This window comes from Vulpes vulpes, chromosome 5, assembly GCF_048418805.1.
Source record: "Vulpes vulpes isolate BD-2025 chromosome 5, VulVul3, whole genome shotgun sequence".
Lineage (NCBI taxonomy): Eukaryota > Metazoa > Chordata > Mammalia > Carnivora > Canidae > Vulpes > Vulpes vulpes.
In genome coordinates this window covers 31463257-31472811 of record NC_132784.1, presented here as the reverse complement: position 1 = coordinate 31472811, position 9555 = coordinate 31463257, and positions in this window count along the sequence as shown.

Here is a 9555-nt window from a genome sequence, read left to right as displayed (position 1 = left end):
TTAAGGTAATGCTGGCCTCATAGAACGAACTGGACCACCCTCTTTCACCATACACAAAGATAAACTCAAAATGGATGAGAGATCTAAATGTGAGACAGGAGTCCATCAAAATCCTAGAGGAGAACACAGGCAACACCCTTTTTGAACTCGGCCACAGTAACTTCTTGCAAGATACATCCACAAAGGCAAAAGAAACAAAAGCAAAAATGAACTATTGGGACTTCATCAAGATAAGAAGCTTTTGCACAGCAAAGGATACAGTCAACAAAACTAAAAGACAACCTACAGAATGGGAGAAGATATTTGCAAACGACATATCAGATAAAGGGCTAGTTTCCAAAATCTATAAAGAACTTATTAAACTCAACACCAAAGAAACAAACAATCCAATCATGAAATGGGCAAAAGACATGAAGAGAAATCTCACAGAGGAAGACATGGACATGGCCAACATGCACATGAGAAAATGCTCTGCATCACTTGCCATCAGGGAAATACAAATCAAAACCACAATGAGATACCACCCCACACCAGTGAGAATGGGGAAAATTAACAAGGCAGGAAACCACAAATGTTGGAGAGGATGCGGAGAAAAGGGAACCCTCTTACACTGTTGGTGGGAATGTGAACTGGTGCAGCCACTCTGGAAAACTGTGTGGAGGTTCCTCAAAGAGTTAAAAATAGACCTGCCCTACGACCCAGCAATTGCACTGCTGGGGATTTACCCCAAAGATTCAGATGCAACGAAACGTCGGGACACCTGCACCCCGATGTTTCTATCAGCAATGGCCACAATAGCCAAACTGTGGAAGTAGCCTCGGTGTCCATCGAAAGATGAATGGATAAAGAAGATGTGGTTTATGTATACAATGGAATATTACTCAGCAATTAGAAACGACAAATACCCACCATTTGCTTCAACGTGGATGGACCTGGAGGGTATTATGCTGAGTGAAATAAGTCAATCGGAGAAGGACAAACAGTGTATGTTCTCATTCATTTGGGGAATATAAATAATAGTGAAAGGGAATATAAAGGAAGGGAGAAGAAATGTTGGGAAATATCAGGAAGGGAGACAGAACATAAAGACTCCTAACTCGGGGAAACGAACTAGGGGTGGTGGAAGGGGGGAGGAGGGCGGGTGTTGGAGGGGAATGGGTGACGGGCACTGAGGTGGACACTTGACGGGATGAGCACTGGGTGTTTTTCTGTATGTTGGTAAATTGAACACCAATAAAAATTAATTAAAAAAAATAAAAATAAAAATAAAACTGTATAAACGGAGACTGGAGTTATTTTTCTCATTTTCAGAAGTCCATTAAGTAGGGGAAACTGAACCGCATGTCTCCCATGGAAGAAAGTAACTTGGAGATGACTTGATGAGGTAGGCGATGTGGGCTGGGAGGGGAAAAGCTCGAGCCTCTCTGAGTATGTTTGTTGATTATGAGCACGGGACCAGAGAAGGTGTCAAGCCTCCCGCTGGTCACTTGTGGAGATCAAAGGTTAAACTTCTATCTTCCCTGCTCCTGACTCCTTGGAGTATCTAAATATCCATGCTAGGCACACTTCAGCCACGATTTACCCTTTCTCTTCTTTGGAGCTTTGGGACAGTCTCATACATATGCAGGGCAGGAACTTCCTAACTCACCTGAACAGGATGATCACAGAGACGGCCACCTAGGATGCCTGGCATCACGAGAGCGGGGTCCTGTCATGCAGGAGAGGAAGGAGGTGTGTAGTTGGCTTATGCTACGGCATGGCCTACGAAGACTGAAGTAACTTGAAGTACATTACCAAGTATAATAAAACTGCCATATTGTTCTCAATTGTTGAGGACGTTGCTCTGTAACACGTAACCCTGTGTCCGTGCTCAGGTTCTCTCATGAGGTGTAGTGCCACATGTTGTGCCCAAGATTGCAAATCCGAGAAACCACCAAGGAGCCGACACCAATGCAAGCACACAAGGGTTTATTTGCAAGCTCGAGCTTGGGTCCAAGTATACTCCATACAGCAGAGCAGGGACTTGGACCCCGAAGTGGGTTACAGCTGGGTTTTTTATGGGCTGGTCTAGGGGATCTTCAGAAGGGGTGGAGGAAGTTTTTCTATTCCAATATGGGGGAAAGGGTGGGGGAGTTTCTTAAGATCTGATATGGGATTCTTTGCCGAGGACATTCTGCAGTTTTTCCTGTAAAGTTCAGCTCTTATTCCCAGGGGCCTAAGATGGCTGTACTTGTGCTAATGCTAAACTTGAGGTAGAATGGCCTTAATTTTTCTCAGCCTCCACACCACACGTCCATACACGTAAACTTAGAAAGGTCTATAGCAATACACATGCTAAAACTTCTGTATCTGTAGGGGCACATACTTTATTACTGACGTCTTTAACTAGATATTGGAAACAGGTGGAATTGCCTTTTCTGGGTAAGATATTATCAAGATATTTATGAATCTTTTTTTAAAGGTACTCTCATAGATGAGAGTAGTTGTAGCATGTTTGATGTTGTGAGACTAAGGTAAGTGGGAAAAAAATAATGAAACACAAATAGAAACTGTAGTTTATTCAGAAGGAAACAGTCTGCAAAAGTGCTTTTTATCTGATTTGCTTTTTTGTGGGGGAGGGTACTAGGACTTTGACCCTACTAATCAGGAAGACTGCTCCCTGGCCAAACTGGAAGGGATCTCTAACAGCATCTCTAGGGGGATCTTCAACATAATGACGTTCATAAAGATGACCACGTATTTGTTGAGAGTGGCTCAAGGCATGTGTTGAACTGAGAGCTTGTTTGCATTTTACATGGGCTGCACAGAGACGTGTGCGCACCTCAGAGAGACTGATACTTTGGCTTACCTTCAAATTGGTTATTTTTGAAGTATTTGTTGGATATTTAGAGTCATGAAGGCCGAGTGGAGAAGGAAAAGCACGCATGGTATCTTCTGTTTCCTCAGCAATTTATCTGTGCTCTAAATGTCTATATCACATTTTGCAGAACTAGAGAGAAGAACATGTTCAGAGCACGTATAGTATAATTATTCAGCCACGCTCAGAGGGGTGTCTCGCCTACACAAAAAAGCTCCAAGAGGCTTACTCAAGAATTCCTGCCACGAGTTATAGCACTTTCTCTAGAATATATTTTTAGAAATCTCCCTTGCATACAAGTACCTGGTCTCCCTCCTTTGTCAGATCTCTGACCAGCTCTCCGTCTTCCTACTTACCTATTGACGTCATCACGATTACCACGATGGAAAACGCCTTTCAATATACTGTACTAACCTCCACTTGCTTGAGAACATCCACCCCCCATATCACTGTTTCCCTTGGTGCAGATTCTCTTTTGTGAAACCTACAGCTCTACAGTTTTTCATTTCGTGATGGGCTATTTTCAGGTCTCTGGTGATAATATTTACACAGGCCTTAATCTTTGTATCTGTAAGTGCTCGAAACTCACCCTAAGTGTTCTCTTTGGGAAGGCTTCGTTTCTTTCCATCATGCTTATACGAAATAAGGACTTCCTGGGTTTTTCTTACTGATGTTTGGGAAAGTTTTGGTCATTTCACTTGGCCCAGCAGACATTTTTCTTACCTAAATTTTCCATCTCTTTACTAGCTACATTCTCTGTCTTTCCATGCAGCTGATGGAAGGAGTATTTGGAATACCTTCCTCTTCTTTCTTGAGGCTAAGCTTGTCCTGTGCTCCTATGTATCATCAATAACCATCACTATGGCTTAGTGCTAATTAATGCTCCCGTGTAATCACATTATATCCAACATTGTTTTGCTACACATGACCACATACCTGTACAAGGCTCTCCTCAGCCAAGTTTCTGGAAACACAGTGACAAAAGGTTCAGTTGAAAGGTCAAACTTTTTTTTTCCCTTTGGATTTTGAGTCTGTAATTGCAACAGACACTCTTGAAAAAGAGAAACTGTGGGTTTTAAAGTTTCTTCATATCAAGTTTTCCTTGCCATGTCCCATGCTTTCAGTCAACTCCCTTGGCTGTTATAGAACTGCATAGGTGTCTAATGTTAATGAAAAGCATCTAAAGGCAACTGACTGGTTCCCTAAGTAATGAACGTCTAACTCTGAATTTGAAGTGATCTTGGCAGATCATGTTTTGCAAAGTTTAGGGAAGTTGGATTTACCATACTTTGCTCACAGCCCCCACTGCAGAATTCTGATGGTTCCAGATCCCAGCTGAATCCTGGGAAGGGCCTTTTGGTGACCTAAGCTCATTCCTGAGCCTCCTCTTCCTTTTACGGAAGTGCTCAGCAAAGCAGCAGGTCATGTAAATTCATGTGTTCTGTAGACTCCAATGCCGCCAGGCTGAGAGCTGTTAAAGGAATGAGAAAGAAGAGAAAAGAAGGAATCACAGTGACTCACATTTACTGTGTTCCTATTCCGTGTGTTAGATCTGAATGAAGTCTTTAATAATTACAGAAAACTCCTCATTTAGTTTGAATTTCATTAAGAAGGAACTGGCTTAAGCCAAATTGATTCATGTACTTTTAACCAATAAAGAATCCTTCCCCAACAAAACTATTATCCCAAACTTTGTGAACAACCATGGGTTTGCTATACTAAATTAATAGTTTTCTTTGTAATTTATGTGCTAATTTCAATTTCAATTTCACTGTCAATCCCACGTGTTATTGCTTCAATCCCGAATTAATGAGGCAGGTTAGAGATGGGAAATGTCAAATCATCTGAGGGCATCATTCTTTTCTAAGGTCATATAAAATGAAAGAGTACTTTTGTCATAATTCAACAATCCATCCCATTTTATAGAGTCATAGCATGTTAGAGCTGGAAGGTTTGTAAAATATCATCAGATCCAGATTTATAGGTAAGAAAACTGAGGTCTGAAGAGGCAAAGTGATTCATTCAAGTTTTCGTAGCCATTGTTATTTGCCCATTGTTTCTAGCTTTACAAAAAGGTCTGGATATAACCTTTAAGTCCTCAGAAACTTACATCCTCCTACTCACCTCAGGGAGATTTAGGGACTCTGCCTTTCAAATACTTCTGGAAGAGTAAAGAAGGACTTGATTGCTTCACATTCTTTTCCTCTTTTTAAAGATTTTATTTAAAATCTGGCTACTTAACATACAGTGAAATATTAGTTTCAGGTGTAGAACATAGTGATTCCTCACTTTCGTACAACACCTCGTTCCCATCACAAACCATGCCCTTCCTAATACCCGTGCCCTCCTGAATGCCCATCACCCATTTAATCCATCCTCCCCCAGCTCCCCTCCAGTAAGCATCAGTTTGTTCTCTATAGTTAAGAGTCTGTTTCTTGGTTTGCCACTCAAATTTGTTTTGTTTCTTAAATTCCACATATGGGTGAGTTCATATGGTATTTGTCTTTCTCTGACTGACTTATTTCACTTAGCATTACACTCTCCAGCTCCATCCATGTTGCAAATGACAAGATTTCATTCTTTTTTAAGGCTGAGTAATATTCCGTTATATCTATATATCTGTATGTATATCTCCTCCATATCTTCATCCATTCATCAGTTGATGGACATTCGGTCCCTTTCCATAATTTAGCTATTGTTGACCTACTGCCTCTTCTTAACACTTACAGATTAACCTTTGCTCATGGCTTGCTATGTGTCAGTCACCGTGTTACTACCTTTATATGCATTAGCCTATTTAAACTATATACAGATAAGAAAAATGAGACTTCAAGGGTTCAAGTAGCTATGCTACTTGCCCAAAGTAGCATAGTTATTAAGGTGGAAAGGCAGAGTTCAGAGGCTTGGGACTGTGCTCACTGCCACTATGCTATGCTGCCTTCTGTGGGTTTGAACATCTCTGCTGTGAGAACCTAGACTAAAAGCTTCAGCATTCCCCCCTGAGGTTATAGTTCCACCCTCCTCCAATACCTTTCTTTTATTAAAGAGGTTCCTGCCAAAAAGCCTCTGAGCCAGAATTCCTCTAGAGGTCTAAGGTAAAATTTATGGTCTCTTTGATTGACTATGAATTCTCATCTACAAATTTGTCTTGCTCTCTGGCAAAAATTCTGACTTGGCTTTTTTTTTTTTTTTCTTTCTTTTTTCTGCCTGTCTGCCTTCCCAAACTCTACAACCTGAAGGCTGGCATACTGCTACTCTGACCAGGGCCTGGTGGGGAACATTCACTTATTGATAATTCAACAGGCAAAGGAAGCCTTGAAAGGAAGTGGGAATCATGATGGGCAGGAGCCCGGTCGTGAGACTGTGTATGTCACATTGAGGAGTCTGGACTGGATTCTCCAGGTGATGGGGAACAGCTAAGGATCTGAAAACCGGTGACTGATAGGCCCCGGTTTCTGGGATTGTCAGAGGCAGAAAGATCTCTCCAGAAGTATGAAGAGTATTTGGAAAGATATGAGGAGGAATGACCTCTCTCCTACTTTGCCTCTCTGAGTCACTCCCATTCCTCAGAATAGAATTCAAGTTCATTTTCTGGGCTAAAATCCCCTCTACTAGAGGGTCAATAGTGATCCTTCCCTGCTCTGAATTCATCAAGCACTAAGAGCAGGTGCCCAATGCACAAATTAACAATATACTGCAGTGTGACAACCCATGCACATTTTACAACCTGTCTTGTAGAGGAGATATTTACATGTAAAAAATATTTGTATAATACAAATTTGTGTCATATAAAGTAGTTTGATGAGTGTATACACATATTTACATTTACATTTGACCTATATATTCATGCAACCACCACCGTAATCAAGATATAGAATATTTCCATCATCTCAAAAGTCCTTGCAATTAACCTCTCTTCACCCCGGCCACAAGCAACAACTAATCTTATTTCTGAATTTTGTTTCTTTCACTAAGTCACATAGATGGAATCATGTAGTATGAAGTCTTTTGCGTCTGGATTCTTTGATCCATCCTCTTTTGAGATTTATTCATGTTATTTTGTCTCTCTATAATTCTTTTGATTACTGAGTAATATTTCATTGTGTAAATGAATCATATTTTAAAAATCCATTCACCAATCGATGATGGACACCTGAGTTCTTCTACCTTGTTTTTTTTTAATTTTTATTATTGTTTTTATTACAAATAAAGCTGCCATAAATTCTCACATGCAGGGCTTTGTGTGGATATATGTTTTCATTTCTTTCGAAAAAATACTTAAGAGTGGGATTCCTAGACTGTGCGGTATGCCTGTGTTTAACTATTGAAACTATTAGGTGTTTTCCAAGCAGTTTTATCATCTTACAATCTCACCAGCACTTTACAAGGGTTCTAGTTACTCTACATCCTTGTCAGCATTTGGTGATTTTGTGTCAATAAAAATGTCAGCATTTGCTTAATTTTAACCAAGCTGGTAACATGTGAAGCAACTAATTCACTCTAGTTTTAATTTATATTTCCTTAATTACTGATGGATATTAAGAACTTTTTCATATGGTTACTGATAGTATATCTTCTGTGGAGCCAAATCTTTTGCACATTTTTAATTGCATCATCTTCTTATTGAGTTATAAATTTTTAAAATTTGTCCTGAACTATATACACATATTATTAAATATGTATTTGCAAATATTTTCTTCCAGTCTAGTCACTTGCCTTTTCAACTTCCCTTACAATAACTTTCAAAGAACATAAGTTTTTAATTTTGATGAAGTCCAATTTCTCTTTTTCTTTAGTAGTTCATGCTATTGGTTCTAAAAGATGTTTGTCCAACCCATGGTCATGGAGATTTTCTCCTGTGTTTTCTTCAGGAAATTTTATAGTTTTAGTTCTCAGTCATTTTGAATTTACTTTATGTATGATGTCAGGCAAGAAGAAGGATTCATAATTATAACATATAAATGTCCTATTAATCCAGTACCATGTACTAGAAAGACCATTCTTTTCCCAATTGAATTACCCTGAAATCTCTGCCCAGAATCAGTTGACCACATATTTCTTCTCTATTTCTAAACTTGTTATTCTGTCATATTAATCTCTATGTCTCTTCTCTGCCAATATTCCCTTATGTGATTATTTTCTATTTAGTGCTTGGACTGTTTGTTGGTTTTTGTTTGTTTTTTACTATGTTTCTGTGCAGAGAAGATGTAATATACTGGGCTTGACACTGTTCTCCTTAGAAGAATGTCTTGCAAGGCTGGCCCTTGGCTGGCATCTGGGAACCTGGGATTCAAGAGTGTTTACACCATTCCTTACACATAAGCGTGATTCTCCATAACAAAACTGTGTAAACAGTTATGCTGGATACCTAATTTCCTTCTGGAAGTCTGGAATTTTGGTAGGTGATAAGCAGATGGTCCCTACTCAACCAATTCCCAGTGAAAATCTTGGGTACTGAATTTCTTTTTTTTTTTTTTTTTTAAGATTTTATTTATTTATTCATGAGAGACACAGACAGAGAGAAGGAGAGAGAGACAGAGACACAGGCAGAGGGAGAAGCAGGCTCCATGCAGGGAGCCCGACGTGGGACTCGATCCCAGGTCTCCAGGATCAGGCCCTGGGCCAAAGGCAGGTGCTAAACCACTGAGCCACCCAGGCGGCCCGGGCACTGAATTTCTAATGAAGTCCAAATGTGTAGAGGTTTCACACATGTTGTCACAGTTCATTCCTGGAGGAGTTTAGCATGTCCTGGGGGATTTTGCAAGAGGGAACTCTTGGAACCTTAATCCTGGTTTCCTCTTGACTTTGTCCCCTGTGCATTTTCCTTTTGCTAATTTTCCCTAGTGTCCCCCTTGCTGTAATAAACCATTGCTATTATGACTTTATACTGTGTCCTATGAATCTTCCTAACAAATCAGTAAATCTGGGAATGGTTTAGGGACCCTTGTCACAGTGTCTCTAATCTCCCTGTCTAGATTATGATTTCTTTCTAGGATGGAGACCATAGTTTAATTGTCTTTAAATCTGCCTATGGTGTCTCATATACAGTAGATATCTAATAGATATTTATTGTCTGAAATAAGGGACCTAGAGAGATTAAAAAAAAAAAAAAAGCAGAGGGTTTCATCATATCCTTACTTAGAAAGAAAATCTAAGTCTAAAGAAGTATATTTGTGAACTTACAGAGGGAACCATTACATCATTACAGCTTTATAATTATTCAGGAAAAAAACTTTGCATTTACTTTGTATGCAGAGTACATTTCTCCAAGAGTTGAGGAAGAAAGCAGCAGTAAGTAAGCTCCTACCTCACTCATCATGGCCCCACCAAAGAAGTTACCAGTCATGGAGATGCTGTCCAATAATTTCTTCCTGGTATTTGGAGATGTGCCCATCTCCCAGACTGCAAATACATTTTGAAAATAAATGGCACTGCTCTCCTGCAGGGGTTCACTCCAAGTTTTTCCCATTTTGTCCAATCAATTAGCACAGGGACTCACCCAGAGTAATTACATTACAAGAGACGGGGTTTCTAAAAGTTAGTGCAAAGACCAGGATAGACATTTAGCCCAGTTTGCAAAACCATAACCCTGATGTATACAATTCAAAAATGCAAGTGTCCTGTTGAGACAAAGTCAGTTGATTTAGAGAAGACACTCCATTGTTAACCTCATCTCAAAACTATCTTAACAAAATTTC